This window comes from Microtus ochrogaster, chromosome 5, assembly GCF_000317375.1.
Source record: "Microtus ochrogaster isolate Prairie Vole_2 chromosome 5, MicOch1.0, whole genome shotgun sequence".
NCBI classification, from domain to species: domain Eukaryota; kingdom Metazoa; phylum Chordata; class Mammalia; order Rodentia; family Cricetidae; genus Microtus; species Microtus ochrogaster.
The window spans coordinates 68,193,836-68,207,675 of NC_022012.1; the positions used below are offsets into that span (position 1 = coordinate 68,193,836).

Below are 13,840 nucleotides of genomic sequence, written 5' to 3' on the forward strand. Positions count from 1 at the left end.
CCTTCTGCCTTGACTAGCTTCATTCTCAGACAATACCTGGGGCTCTCCACAGTCATCCATCCTGACACCTCAAAACCCCTGTTGTCACCCTCTGAGGATAGGAGCTTTTCCCAGCTTGGTTCCAGGCCAGAGGGAGAATTCTACTTTCCTCTGTGAGAGGAGAGAGGCTTGGGGCTGCACACAACTGGAGCTCTCAGGCCCCTGAGCAGTGCTGGCCTTCAGCAAGATGTCAGCCAGTGTACACTGGGCCTTTGGGGCAAGTCTGGCCGAAAGCAAACTCTGCAGAGCAGGCCTAGACTTGTCTCAAGATCAGCTGCAGCACAAATACTTGGGCTGTTCGAGACTTCAGAGAACATCTCTGGAGAGCTATCAAGAAACAAGATTGGGTTTGTCTGGGGAAAGACTTCTGAGGTTTGATGGACATTGAAGAGGGGGTGTCCAATGTACAAAACCATTTTTCTTCCGTTTGCAGACTGAATCTAATGTCTGTAGTTAACTATCAATAATAACTAAAATAATTCAAACTTAAAATAAGACAAATAAGCAGCACCCACAACCGCTCCCCCCCCCAAGTTCACTTGAGCCACCCTCTCCAGAGAGAAAATGAGGAGACATTTTTGAAACAGTTCACTGACGAGATTCTGTCTCTAGTTCAAAAGCCACCATCCCCAGGACCACACTTCTCTCCCCAGTGCAGACCCCTGTTTTTACATACAGCAAAGCTGAATTCTGAAAGGACATGGACTGGCCCATGGTGAAGAGGTGGAAGGCCTCTCTTGGGTAGAGGGCTTCAGGGAAAATCCCGGCTAGTTGGCAAATACTTGCTGCACACGCATGAAGCTTGATTTCCAGTAGCCATGTAAAAGACGAATGGATCATTGTGCATAACCTCAGTGCTGCATGGACAGAGACAGACGCGTCCCCAGAGATCCCTGACCAGTGAGTCTCAGATTCAGTGAGAGACCCCGTCTCAAAAAAGAAGGTGGAGGGTGGTGAAGAAAGACACATCGCCTGAAATCACCTATATACACATTTACATGTGCATACACAAATGTACATGAACCAACACACTCAGGCACACACACCCATAAGAACATGTCCATACGACACACACACATATGTGTGCACATATACAGACCACACACACACACACAGACACACACACAGACACACACACACACACACACACTCATGCACGTACACAGGCATCTGTTTTTAATGCCTGGATTTTAGAAGTCACAATGGCCGTCTCCTTCATGTCACCGTCTTTTTTTCTTGATGTTTCTTTCTACAAGAAGGCTTTTGTTCCAGACTTAACGATCTGCAAAACTCTTGCTTTTTGCAAGTTAATCTTATAAGCCAAGTGATCATGTGTTTAAAGGTGTACTAATGGGCTACGAAGATACTTTGTGGAACTTTCTGGAAGCATCTACCATTAGCCACCTCATTCTGTTTTTCAGCAGGATACCAGCTTTCTCCAAATGGCAGCCCAGGAGGCAGAGGAGGAAAGGCACCATACCGAGGCTTGGAACCCCAGACATAAGAGTTGGCCCTGTGGAAGTCACTTCTCTTTTTGGCTCATTTCCTGTATCTGAAAACTGAGGGCGTTAGACTAAATATTCCCAATGCCACATCATCTTGCCACAATTCCTGCTGAAATCAACTTTTTGTTTGAAACATGGTGAGACTTACTGGCCCCTGGGAAGTCAGTTCCGTGTACCCAACATGTCTTTATCTCTGAAAACCAGGAGCATACATGAGTTGTGCCATTTCAAATCTGGATGGATGACCAATTTTAGTCTTGGTCAGAACAAAAAGAAGGAGCAGCAGAGATGAGAAATAGCACATTGGAGTTACAGAAGCCCCAGTGTGGATAGCTGCTTATTAGCTTGGACATGCCTGGCCCAGGACAGCCCTGCCTTGCAGAGGGAGGAAAGCAAGGTGCCTGTTGGAGAAAGGGCAAGGGTGGGGGTGGAGCTCCAGTAGGCACTGCCTCGTGGGTTCTGCTGTCCCAGATAGGAGGAGGAGAAACCTTGATTTAGGGCCTAGCTCCTGCCAAAATACAAGTGTTATTGAGAAAGCAAGACTTCTTATCAGTCATATGCCCCGAGTGTGTATACATGCATGAATGACCATATAAACTCTTACTATGGACAGAATTTTAAAAAATCTGTTGTGGTAACATATACAAAACATAAAGCTTTCCATTTAACTACACTGATGCATAGTTCTGTGGCATTTAGAGCATTCACCCTGTGGACCGCCATTACCACTCTCTGTCTTGATGATAGATAAACTCTACACCCATGGAATACTCAGTCCACATTCCTCCCTCCAAACCCTTGTGCGCACCATCCATCCATCCATCCACCCATCCATCCATCCATCCATCCATCCATCCATCCTTCCATACTTCGGGTGACTCTAGGAATCTCATCTAAGCAGAATGCTTTAGCATTGTCTTTTTGTAATTGGCTTATTTTACTTTACATATTGTCTTAAAGATTCATTTAGACACTTATGTCTTAGCTCATCTCAAGATTTCCTACCATTCCAGGGCTAAGGTTGCACAGTATATGTAATAATGCATGTACTAATACAGAACATATAACTTGTACATTGTCAAATACAACACAAATACATAGAATAGATGTAAGCACCAGAAGCAGAGACTTAGTCTCTTCGGCATGAGGGAGGTGGGGAAAACTTTCAGTACATTTTCATTTTCAACAAGAAGAAAATAGTTGGGACTCACTACAGAAATATAAAAAGAGAAGTACATAACCCCTTGCTCATTATGTTTTGCTTATCCATCCCTCCACAATGGATATGGGTGGCTTTTGCCTTTAGTTCTCATGAATGCTACTGCTATGGACATAGGTGTACACATCTGCTCAAGTCTCTGCTATGACAGGCTTTCATGGTCCGGAGAGGACCCTGTTTGGCACATTGTGGCCTCAAGGGCAAATGCCTCAACTTGAGGATTTTGGAGCTAGCCCCCTGCCCTCAGGGCTTTGAACCTGTTAACACCCTGGCACTGACCCCAGCAAGTTGAGTCCCATCACCCTGCGAGGCCCCCTAGTGGGCAGCTGTAGCCACACCTACAGGTTCCCCCTTCTTTCCAGGACATCATGGCAGCACTACAGAAGGCTTTCTTTTTACAAGTGTCATGGCTTCCTGCCCCTCAGCCGAGGACAGATGTGTGATTCAAACCCACATAAATAAGCACTTATCTTGGAGTCTTAATGACCTTCAGACGCCGAAAGAATTCACTTGGAGGGTATGGGATCCTCTGTTCTGGAGACAAACTTTAAAGGTTACCCAAACATTTCTAAACAATGTGTTGAATAGACAAGATTCAAACTGTGGCCTAATTTCCTGAAAAGAATTCCCGACGAGCTTGTTTAGCACAAAACTCTTCCAAAGTTGCTATCTCTGAGGGTTGGAGGGAAGAAAAAGATAAGTGTTTCCAATATATATGTGGCTTTGGCACTCATTTCTTTGTTATCTTTGAGAGGGAGGGAATAGAAGCCAGATCAGAATTTCTGGGTCATCAAAAGCCCTGAGCTAAGCCCTCAAGACTGAGTGGGTTTCCCAGATGGGTTTATTTGTCCTAGGTTTGTAAAGGTTATCAAGAAGTCTTATGGGCAAGCCTTTTATTTAGTTTGCAAGAATAACAGTTTTATGTGGGAATGAAACCACACAAGCAACAGAGGAACTGTTCTAGGCTCTTGGGAGGCTGCAATCTGTGGTCCTTCAGGCTTAACTGATGGGGAGATGCTCCTGTCTGCAAGGACCACCTGGAGCCTCCCTAGTTGGGACCACCTGATGGTTTTGGAGAGAGAGAGAGAGAGAGAGAGAGAGAGAGAGAGAGAGAGAGAGAGAGAGCATGTATATGTGATCATACATGCATGCCATCCATCTGTGTCTACCTATGAAGGCCAGAAGAGAGTGTCAGATCCCCTGGAGCTGGAGTTTAGGTGTTTGTGGGCTGCCCAGCATGGGTGTTGAGAACTGAACTCTGGTCCCATGGAAGAGTAGTAAATGCTATTCACTACTGAGCTCTCTCCCCAGCCCAGAAGACTCTTTTCAAAATTCCCTGGGTGAGTCTGATCTCCTTCCTAAGGACTTTGATGATTTCTATCCCTAGGCTTTAAGAAGTTACCACACTTCTCACTTAGGTGGGACCACAGCCGCAGCAATAATTTAGCAACAGTCAAAACCTCAGTCCAGCCACCACTTACTCAGCCCAGTGTGTCAAAGTTTAGGTTAACCACTTACCCTGACCCCTGCTTGCTATGTATCCTTTCAAACAGAAGGAAGCCAGAACAACTGGTTGATGCTAACTTTCTAGGTGTCAGTGATTGAGAGATGGGAGGGAGCTTCTGGGTTCCAGGTTCTGGCTATTACAACTAAAGCTGCTAGAACATAGTTGAGTGTTGTTGGTGGCTGCTTGTCTGTAGTAGGAGGTCACTTGTTCGTTTCTGGCTGCCCAGATCATAAAATAATTACTCAGAAACTATATTATTTGCAATACTGTTTGGTCAATACCTTATGTATATTTCTGGCTTACTTTTATATCTTAACTTAACCCATTTCTATTAATCTGTGTATCTCCACATGGCTGTGACTTACCAGCAAGGTTCTGTCCAGCTTCTGCCTCTAGTTGAGCTACATGGCTTCTTGTGACTCTGTCTTCTTTCTCTCAGCATTCAGTTTAGTTTTTTCCAACTAGCTCTACTATGTTTTATCACAGGCCAAAACAGCTTCTTTATTCATTAACCAATAAAAGCAACACATATATAGAAGGACTTCTCACACTAGTTGAGCAAGAGTCCTTGTGGTATGATTGAACATCCTTTGGGTATATACCCAAGAGTGGTATAGTTGGGTTTTGAGGTAGAACAATTTCCAATTTTTAAAGAAACTGTTGTATTGATTTCCAAAGTGGTTGTACAAGTTTGCACTCCCACCAGCAATGGAGGAGTGCTCCCCTTGCTCTGTATCCTTACTAACATGAGCTGTCTCTTATGTTATTGATTTTAGTCATTCTGATAGATGTAAGATGGACTATCAGCTTCGTTTAAGTTGCATTTCCCTTATGGCTAAATATGTTAAACATTTCTTTAAGTGTTTCTCAGACATTTGAGATTCTTTTTTAGGTCTATACCCCATTTTTAAAACTAGATTATTTAGTTTTTTGATGTCTAGTATCTTGAGTTCTTTATGTATTTTGGAGATCAATCTTCTATTGAATGTGGGGTTGGTGAAGATCTTTTCCCATTCTGTAGGCTGTGGAGTTGTCTAGTTGACCGTGTCCTTTGTTTTACAGAAGCTTTTCAGTTTCATGAGATCTCATATATTAGTGGTTGATCTTAGTGTCTGTGCTACTGATGTTCCATTCAGGAAGTTGTCTCCCATGCCAATGTGTTCAAAGATATTTTCCACTTTCTCTTCTGTCAGGTTCAGGGGATTTATGTTGAGGTCTTTGATTCACTTGGACTTGAATTTTGTGCAGGTTGATGGAATGGCTTGCATTCTTCGACATGCTGACATCCAGTTAGCACCATTTGTTAGAGATACTTTCTTTTTTTATATTCTATAACTTTGATTGCTTTGTTGAAAATCGAGTGTCTATAGGTATGTGGATTTATGTTTGTGCTTTCAATTTGATTCCACTAATCCACCTGTCTTTTTATGTCAACACCATATGTTTTTTATTAGTATAGCTCTGTAGTAGAGCTTAAAACCAGGGATGGTCATACCTCTGTAAGTTCTTTTATTGAACAGGATTATTTTAGATATACTAGTTTGTTTGTTTGTTCTTTCATATGAAGTTGAATAATGCTCTTTCAAGGTCTGTAAAGAACTCTGTTGGGATTTTGTTGGGGATTACATTGAATCTGTAGATAGCTTTTGGTAAGATGGCCATTTTTACTATGTTAATCCCACTGATCCATGAGCATGGGAGATCTTTCCATCTTCTGCTATCTTCTCCAATCTCTTTCTTCAAAGACTTGAGGTTCTTGCTACCCTTTCCTTGCTGGGTTAGAGTTACCCCATGCTATTTTCTATTACTTGTGGCTATTGTGACAGGTGTTGTCTCCCTGATTTCTTCCTCTGCCCATTTGTCGTTTGTACACATGTAAGATTTTTAAGCAGCCCCAGAGTTTTCACTGTATTACTGAGCCCAAACTCACAGAGGTGTCTTCTTGCCTGGCTTCTACACAAGCTCCACCCCAGGAGAATGTGAAATCAGTCACTCCCTCAGAACTATAGCCCTCAGGACAGAGACTTTCCATCGGCTTGCTTTGCTTGTTCGAACACTTACAATGGGGCCACACATGGCATGAGTGGTCTCAAACCATCACAGAGCAGTGAGGCAGGTGGGCCATTTTGTCACCCCATTTTAGGGGTAAGGAAGCTGAGGATCCGAGTGCTTAGTTTTTCAAAGGCGCTTGACTGGATGCTGGTGGAAACCCTTTGGGGTCATTTTCTTGGGTACATTGCTCTCCTCTGTGGAATGAGTGTGTTAAAACTGAACAACAACAAACTCTAAGGTAAGAGATATGTGTGACAACCTCTGTTATCTGTGTCCCTCACTCTTCCCTGGACCTTAACCGACAAGCCTGCCCACCCACCTTCCCGGGCAGGCATTGGCAGTGCAGGGCTGGGAGTGAACAGTGAGTACTTCCACTCTGCATACTGGTGGGCCTCACACTTCCTTCAGGATCACCTGGGGACCTGAGCTAGTTGTATTAATACAGCGTCTGGATTTTATTCCGGTTTACACAGATCATCTATTGTTTACGAGTGGCCAATGGAGACTGAGTTTCTGCTGTTCCACAAACTACTCCTCTCTCCTAGGTTTTTTTCCCCAAGCTCTGGTTAGCTCAGCACTGAGTTCCTGCTTCTCGCTACTCATCCACCTCTGGGGAGTAATGAGATCCATCGCTTTAAGTGATCAACAGGAAGGAACTGAAGTAAATTCAGCATCAATCCATAGGCTGGACACCTCTGTCTGGAATCACAGAGGGTCTTCCTAGGACCCCAGAAACCTTGTCTTTGGTTGCAGGTGTGGCAGGGCCTGGAGGACTCTCTGATCCAGCCAGGAGTGCTGGGATTGGTCTGCCTTTTATGCTGCTCCGAACATTGAATATGAGACCTCAAGTGTTTCTCTAAATACAGAGGGAGACAGGGCTGAAATCAGGCTATTTGGGCAGTGGAGATGGCTTGGTTTCCTAAGCATTTGCCTTGCAAGCATGATAAGCAGAGTTTGCCCCAGATCCTATGTAAGAAGCTGAGAGACACACGAGTCCACTGGCCAGGCAGCCTAATGGAATCAATGAGAGACCCTGTCAAAAACAATGAGGCAGGCAACACCTAAGGGATGGTATCCAGAGTTGTCCTCTGGCCTCCACATGCACACACACAGGCACATACCTGCACACACATGGGTACCTGTTTACGCATGAACACATGCATACAGAGAAGGGAAGAAACAGGCTGAGAGGTTCTTGTCTAGCTTCTTTAGCTACCACGTAGAAGGGGCAGCTCTTTCCATGGCTTCCATCTCCTCCCCCATGGGCTCTCATGATCATTACCACCCCACCTGCTCAAGAGGAACAGGAGGAAGAAGCAACTTCAATTGTCCCAAGACATGTAGCACATGCGACTTTAAACAGATACCTGCCCATCCATTGAACAGCAGACTTTGTGGTGAAGGCGAAGGCATAAGTCACAAACAATCCCACACCAGTTTGGAATTATGATTAATAGAATAGTTATTTATTTAAAGGGGAAAAAACTTACAGATCACCGTCTCAGACAACAGCCCTCTGCGCAATCAGGAAGGGAGTCTAGTCGCTGGAAGCGGAGCAGGAAGTAAGAGAGAGCGAGGAGGGAAGTGGCTGCTTTTTTAAAGGGAGAGAGACCGTGCCCCAATGGGCTGGTATCTCAGCAGCTATTGGCTGGAGGAACGGAAGGACCTCCCACAACACCTCCCCCTTTCGTTTAAGTAAGAGAGTTCTAAACCTACTATGAAATTATATACAATAAGTACAAATATCCTATTCTAATTAGCTTAGGTCTTGTATAATAAATAACTTGGCCAAGTCATGAGAGAAAAGTAACTACATTTATATAGTCTTCAACCCCATCGAAGATCTGAGAAGGGAAATAATGTTACCTGGGGAATTAGGAAGTTCAGTAAAACAACTTCCAAAACATGCAACAAATCACAGAGACAACTAGCTACCTGGGCAATCACCCAAAGTCATGTTTGCAGTGTTGAAGCAACCAACTTTGGCTAAGGCCTAACATAACTGACATACCATTTTCAAAGGCAAACAACTTTTCAAAACTATCTTACCCTGTCTTGGCAGGATATGACAGTCCTGTTTTATCCATTGATGCATACTCTGTATCTCTGTCAGTGGTTGAGGTATGGGCTTTTCTTTGCCCAAAGGCCAGTTCTGTCAAAAAGAAAGGCTCCAGGTGGAGTGTCTTTGGTGCTCAACATTCTCTCGGGAATAGATCGGTGCTGCCAGGAGTAATTGTGTCTCACTATCACGAAACTCTTAGTTAGATTAAAGGCCATTTTCTACAGCTCTTTGAAGAGGTTGAAGATTATCTATCTATACTGAGTATAATCTCTATGTATCTAAAGAACCTGATTAGTCTAATTATAAATGACAAACTTAGATGACTATTGATCTATATGATTCTCAATATCTATCTAACTTAAAGACTAAGGCAATAAACAACTGTGTAACAAATGAGGATAATGACCTCCAAATATAAACAATGTACAAATATACATTGCAGTATGGTAAATATATATCAATACACAAACAATATATAAGTATCTTAATCAGAGGTAGAAATGTACACTGCAATATGGTAAATATATACAATATATATCAATACAATATATGTCAACACATAAAAAATGTTTTAAACATAGGTAGAAACATGCATGCATACAATAGTCGATATAATTTAACTTTGTATCAATATACAAGAATTGATACCAATATATTTGTCTAAAAACAGTAACTCACAATTATAAATCTATTATCTCATCATCCAATTATCCCTCTTCTTTTTTTTTTTCAAAAGATCCCTGAGCTTATAAAATTCCTCCCCCAACCTCCCAACCCTCAACCATATCCCATTCCTGACACCAAAGGGGAAATGATGGGGGAGAGTCTTCTGTTTTGTATTAATTTCATTGGTTAAATAAAGAGACTGCCTTGGCCCTAATAGGACAGAAAATTAGGTAGGCAGAGTAGACAGAACAGACTGCTGGGAGAAAGAAGCTGAGTCAGGCAGTCGCCATGATTCTCCCACTCCAGACAGATGCAGGTTAAGATCTTTCCTGGTAAGCCAGCTCGTGGTGCTACACAGAATATTAGAAATGGTTTAGATCAATATGTAAGAGCTAGACAATAAGAGGTTAAAACTAATGGACCAAGCAGTGTTTAAAAGAATACCGTTTCCGTGTAATTATTTCGGATAAAGCTAGTCGGGTGGCGGGAAGCAGCCCACAGCTCCTATTACAACATTCATGGTGCCTCAGCCAGCTGTGAGGACAACGGAACACCCTAGCTCTCCAAGCTACATTCCCCAGGGAAGCCTTGGGTGAGAGAAGCTTCTGTCAGGAGACCAGACTGCTTGTGAAGTCTTCATCCAGTAAGAGGAAAAGGGGGATGGAGGCTGGTCCGATTGTCACACAGGTTTGAGCCCTGTGTGCTTCGTACACTACTCAGCCATGCCAGAGGGTCATTGCAAGACCTAGAGGCTCTGACAGAGCTATCTTGTCACTCTGAGTGTCCTAGATACACTGCTCATCACTGGACAGGCTGTAGGGGGAACGTGGGGGACCGCCTGGAGTAGCACACCTTTCTCGGCATTCCTTGGTTGCCAGTAATTTTTTCTTTTTATTTATGTTTTAAAACTAAGGTTGAGTCCGTTTGGGATTTCCCCATCCATGCCAGCGTGTCTACCAGTGTCATTCTTGTTCAGTTCTCTTAGGCAGCCAATTGGTGAGATTTTAGGGGCATAGCTCTAATAGGCCTAGGTGACACAGCCTTACAGCAAACTTCCTGTTCCTCTGGCTGTTACAAACTTTCAGACCCTTTTTCTGCAATGATCCCTGAGACTTAGGCACAATGGCTGTCTTATAGATGTATCAGTGGGTATTAGGCCCCACAGCCACATTTTGATGGGTTGTGATTTTCTGTAATAGTCTTTGTTGCAGAAAGGTTCCTTGATGAAGGGTGAGGATGACCCTTGCCTTTGGGTGTAAGGACAAACACATAGACCGTGGTTAGGAATTGTGCCGGTTTTGAAAATTGGTGGTTAGAGATTCTCCTCCAGGATTCATGACTTCACCAGCCCTAGGTCAGGTTTCTAGTACCAGGCATGGGCTCCCTTTTGTTAAGAAGGTCTTAAGTCAAATTGAAGATCTATTTTTTTTAAAATAACTAAATGGCTTAATTTCTTTTCATCATGCTCCCCTTAGTCTGTGTCTAGAGATACACTTATGGTTTTAGATTCAGTGTTTGGAGCAGTATAAAGGGCAGACCAACTCCAGCCTCCTGGACGGACAGTTCTCCAGGCCTCGCCACACCTGTAGCTAACTGCAAGATTTCTGGGGCCCTAGGAAAACATCTTCCGTGTTTTTAGAGAGATTTGTCCAGCTTGTGATGCTGAATCTATCCCAGTTCCTTCTTGTTGGCCACTGAGAGTGGAAACTTCTGGCACTACCTGTTCATACAGCACACATGCCACTTAAGTACTTGGGGCCTCATGCCACGAGGTAAGCATTTCACTGTGCCATCTCTCTGCTTCTTCTGTCTTCTGACCCAACACAGTGCTGCTCTATTCGCTCCACCACACCGGAACTCAGCTAGTGCCATGGGCAAAGTTGCAAAATTAGGATGGAGCAGAGCTATAAAAGCTGTACCACCTTGGTAAAAGGCTTGTGAGATGGTAAAGAAAGCCACAGTTGGCTGACTTACTTTATGCCGTGAGATTTGCAAGGTAACAGGCCCAACTAACTTGCCTGTATGCCCATCACCTTGCCAGTGTCTAGCATGGTGAATGCACACTTGTGGAGAAAAATCACAAAATGGGACAAGAAAGCTTTCCTCGTAGGCTACTCCTCTGACTACAGCCTCTGGGTGCTCCCCTCTGGCCTTGTTCCATTCTGTTTACTCACTGTCAGGGTAAGAAAGCCATGTGTAGGGTATAGAAAGCCATCCAAGCAAAGTCCCTTTTCTCCAATACTTGCTCAAAAGTTCATTCTGGATATCTCTGGATCAACCACAATATCCATGTCTGAAGCTCTAAGTCAAGATCTGCCCCTACAACTTTGCTCCATGCTTCAGTTTCTGGGGCAGTGCCACTTACCTTCCTCCTTACTTGCCTTTGAAACAATCATTATTTTCTTCTTTTAGATTCATTCAAGTGGTGGTAGCTTCTTTTCTTTCCTTTCTCTCCATCCTTAGGACCCACACTAGTATTGTATCAGACTCTCTCTCTATCTGACCTTGGCTACTGTTACTCTGTAGCAAGGCCACTTCCAGGGCCTCTGGCTGGGCCTGTTGCCTGCTGGACCTGCCTGGCTAGTCTTGCCAGGCTTGCCTCACCTCTGTCTCTGTAGGGTTTTGCTTTCAGCAAGACTGTTCTCCCAAACTCACCTCAGCCATACTGCACATACACACATGCGTGCATACACACACACACACACACACACACACACACACACACACACACACACACACACACACACAGAATAACCATGTTCCAAAGGATTCATCACCCTAGGCCTTTCTCTTGCTTCATCTACTTGATGTGAGGCCACTTCATAGGAGCATGGCCTTACATCTGCTTCTGGTCCAAGGGGCTCCATTTTCCACATTCCGTTTGTTCCTGTATGGGCCACAGCAAGGAATCCCACCCAGTCCAGAGCAGAGCATCTCTTACTCCAGTTTGCTTTGGGCAAAGTCATTTGTTCATGTTTTTGTCTCTTTTGACTGGAACCTCGACAGATTCTGAGGGTTGGAAGTGAGGGGTGTAGAAATCCTAAGGGTGAGACCCATTCCCTAAAACCTCCACTCTGAGGCTGATGTAAAGGCTCAGTAGGTAAAAGTGCTTGTCATATAAGCCCAACCACCCGAGTCTGATTCCAGAAACCCATGGTGGAAGAAAAAACCACTCCAACATGGCCTTATCATGTGATCTCGCATGTGCATTCCTATCCCCATCTCTCTCTCTCTCTCTCTCTCTCTCTCTCTCTCTCTCTTTCTCTCTCTCTCTCTCTTTCAATATGACAAATGACATAAAAAATCCAAGCTCATTATAAGTAAAGAGTGGACTCCAAGAGCACAGAGGATGCCAGGAAGCCCTAGGCAGCAGTGCCGTCCGACTCACAGCCAAGATGGACCCCATCAGCTTTCCAACCTTCGATTTTACTTCCCTTTGGTAAAAGTGTAGCTACTGAGACACGCCCCGCAGCAGGAGCCCTGATGTGCGCTCAGGGTGTGTGAGTTCCACATCATAGATTCCTTTGAGGTTTGTTCCCAAAACCTGAAGTTTACACATGTCTATATTTATGTGCCACAGAAAACTGTAAACACACAAGTTTTAAATAGTGTGAGAGCACAAGTTTGTTTGTTTAACCTTAATGTATTCTATAAAATACCCTCCCAGACTTCGGCTCAGTCACGTAAGAGTACGCCCCCGCCAAAAATCCCGGCTAAGAAGGAAAGACAAAAATGGGCTCAGTGGGACAGACTCACAAACACAAACAGTCCCAAGGTATACACAATATAAATGCTTTATTGCTAGCACAGAGGTTTCTTTTGAAGTAAATTAAAAGTCATAAATCTTCATTTTCACATTCTACACTGTGGTTTGAAGGGAACTAGCTGGTTAATGGTGTGTTCACGTGGGTGCGCTGCAGGAAGAGCAGGGCGCATGTCAGGGCTCTGTCTGCTGAGCACATTGTCGTTCGTCAGTAACGGGAAGGAGAACTTGCTTGAAAGTATGTAGACAGACAGGTTATAAATAGAAAACTGAAAACTGGTTTGTTAGAAAGTGGAAAACTGTTAAATAGAGAAGGCTATAGATAGGTGCCCATATTCTACACCTAGGTTATATTTGGCATTTTTAAATAAATGTTGTTCACCCAGGTTAGAGACTGGCTTCAATTTGGCAGCTGGGGAGAGAAGGGAAGGAAGCCAGCGCTGCCCACACCAAATGAGGTTCACTGGAAGGCAGAGGGAATAGAGGGGTGGGGAGGAAGGAGAGTCAGGCTTGCTTCACACCTCCCCCCTGAAGGCTGAAGCTCACTAGTTGTGTGTGGACGAGCGGGCCACAGGGCATGACAGATGAGGCCTGGTGGGACGTGGCAGTCTTGGCATACTGGTGCTCTGCAAATAGAGAAGGGCATCATCAAGCTGGGCCTCATCTTTAAATGCATTGATAGCAGATTCCAGGCAGGTGTCATAGCACCGTGGGCCAAACCAGACAGCATTGGAGTAGCCGGTACTGGTACAGTGGGCATGAGGATGCAGAAGAGGCTGTGGTCCTGACTCTAGCAATAACTCACTTCTCCAGACTTGCCAGCTGGCCTTGGAAACAGTCATTCTTCCAAGGCCTCTGGCATTGCTAGCTTCCTGAGTCTACCTAGACTGTTTCAGTTAGTCTTAAGATCAGCTTTGGAAAATACCTCATTCATCAATGGAAACATGGGCTGTGGTCCTTGCTCTATTCCAGAATAATCAAGATTTCACATACAGACACACACACACACACACACACACACACACAC

General features: G+C 44.3%; 1 protein-coding gene across 1 annotated transcript in view; it reads right to left on the bottom strand.

Moving 5' to 3' along the window:
- Positions 1–12,828: 12,828 nt before the first annotated feature.
- The window catches only part of Aldh1a2 (aldehyde dehydrogenase 1 family member A2), a 75,630-nt gene continuing 74,618 nt past the window's right edge, over positions 12,829–13,840 (bottom strand). Inside the window, exon 14 of the mRNA XM_005347659.3 lies at positions 12,829–13,439. The gene's annotated coding sequence lies outside the window, so the exon portion shown is untranslated. The remainder of the gene's footprint in view (positions 13,440–13,840) is intronic.